Raw genomic sequence first — 2,430 nt, forward strand, 5'->3', positions numbered from 1 at the left:
CCAAGTTTTACTGAAGTACCAGTGTATTTTTTTTATTGTGAAAATACTGTACAGAGGGGTTACAATTACGTGGGGAAGATAATGAGTACATTTCTTATCAAGCATTGTAGCCTCCTCCTTTGTTTCCACTTCTCATCCTTTAGCATCCTCCCCCTGCACCCTGACCCAATCTTCCCTCCCCTCCCCCGCACCCAAGTTGTAAAGTTTGTTTTCGACATGGCAACTTGTACATATCACAGTGTTATCAAGCACTAAGGATATTCTCAATTAATTTTTTTCTGAATTACATTTGACCTCTAAGTCAAGTTTTCCTGACCTTTATAGACCAATTGTGGATCTATCCTTCCAGGAGCTATTTTTCAGGCCCACTTATGCTGGACTGAAATCGTTCATTAATCATTAGGGAAGGGGTATTAAAAATAGTCTTGTAACACTTTGTGATCTTGTTCACTCCTATGGGCTAGTCATCTGTAAACCGAAAGTTTGAATTGCAGTACTTTCTCATAGATTTTGTGGTCTCATCCTTCATTTTAAGTTGACTTGCATTTCACTATTGCTTACTGCTAATTCCTGCTTCTCAAGGAATTGGGGCCCTGAAATATTATTGGAAATGAGAAATTGACATGGCTCTTCAATTATTTCTGTTGGCATGTTGCCTGGGCCTAGTTGAGAAGTCTTGACCCTGTTATATGATGATGCGGGTAACTGGGACATGGGATCCTAGGACCCATACATCTTGCAGAAGATAATATCTTGTATACATAATATCAGAAAAATTTGGGTATAATCAATAGGTATGCTTCAGAAATATGGAGAAAAAACAGTTTGGAACAAGCGAGTTGAAACAATAAACAGAGCAGCAGAGTAAAATTTCTTATACTTTAGAGGAAATCAACATTTTTTTTTTTACCATGTGAATTCAGAAGAACAAGAACACTTAGAAGGTATCAAAAGTTTATAGTTAAGACATTACATTGATACTTTTTATATTCTAGTTTGTATTCTAAACCTAATTATTTGTATTCTAATTCTCTTTATTGGAATAAATAATTATCAATTTATTTGTCAAATTATCAATTAATTCTACTAAGTTTCACTGTGTGAAATATGAAATCAGCACATATAAATATAAAATATATAACTATATATAATATAATAAAAAGGGCACATGTTTTGCATTGTTCTGTTGTGGTTAGGGTATCAAAGACAACTCTGTTTTAAAGTATTATTGCATTATCTGTACCTCAGTGGTAGGTAGAGTTAGACCTAAATCTTTAGCATTTGTAGATTTACAGCCTGGAGGCAAGAGGAAACACTGTGATTAAAACATTACCAATTTAAGGCTTAATAATGAGGAGAAACATGGACTTCTCCTGGAGCTATGGAAATATTTGGTGATAGAAAGGCAGTAGTGTAAGTTCCTGCCTGGTTGGAAGGTAGACAGTCCAGACATTAGGAAATCATGCATATGACGAATTTTTTTCACCTTGGCGTTAGTTACTTTTGAAATGGTAGGTATAATAGACACTTAAATTTTGATAAAATACCTTCTAGTCTGAACAGTTCTGCTGAACTGTTCATCTCTCTATGATCCCTTGTAACTAAGATTAGTTTTGTTCCAGTAAGACAATCTATGCTGTCAGGGTAGGATATTCTGGTTGGTCTGTTCCTACATGGAAGAAGGATAAAGGGTCAGGTAGAAATTTGTGCCAGTAAGACCTCATTTGGAAAATTTAAGCTGAAGAAGTTTAGAAGTAGCTCTTAAGCAAGGCTTACGTTGAATCTATTAGCTCCACAAAGCTAACTCAGTTACATAAATAAGAACTTGAAAAAGCCATCACTTTAGGACCTAGCTATAAGTGCTTCAAAGTATGATCAAATCTAAAATGAAAAAGCCTTAAAATTGTCATTGACAAAAAAACGCAAATGTGAGCAATCGACCGAACAATATAATTTTTTTCCCACTATACACATTATTTTATGGAAATAAGATCAATAGTATTGTTAGGAACAATAAGGTTTCCTTGCTACAAATAGGCACCCAAGGATATAAGCCTGTATAAAGATTGCATCATTAACTACTTAAATTTAGAGGATACTACATGCTTCAGCAGCACGTATACCCAAATTACAACAATACAGAGATTAACATAACACTTGCACAAGGATAATATGAAAATTTGTGAAGTATTCCATATTTTTCATTGTTCAGTTGCAGAAATGAGAAACAGTTATTAAAAGGTTAATTACAAAATTACAAGTGTAACAATATATGCAAGTGTTAGAAGTAAACGTTAGTTTGACATCAGTGTATTAAATCTTCACCTTAGAAAGGCCTTTACATAGAACTTCACAAAACTTTTGAAATTAGTTAACATTATCATTTTATCCCAAAGAAACAAACTACTATAAGAACCTAAAAAAGGGGCT

The 2,430-nt window shown here is 33.9% G+C and overlaps 1 pseudogene; it reads left to right on the forward strand.

Moving 5' to 3' along the window:
* The first annotated feature begins 2,102 nt into the window (after positions 1–2,102).
* Positions 2,103–2,202, forward strand: LOC122119044 (annotated as a pseudogene).
* The last annotated feature ends 228 nt before the right edge of the window (positions 2,203–2,430 follow it).

This window comes from Dipodomys spectabilis, unplaced genomic scaffold (assembly GCF_019054845.1).
Source record: "Dipodomys spectabilis isolate Male_0828 unplaced genomic scaffold, ASM1905484v1 ptg000160l, whole genome shotgun sequence".
NCBI lineage: Eukaryota > Metazoa > Chordata > Mammalia > Rodentia > Heteromyidae > Dipodomys > Dipodomys spectabilis.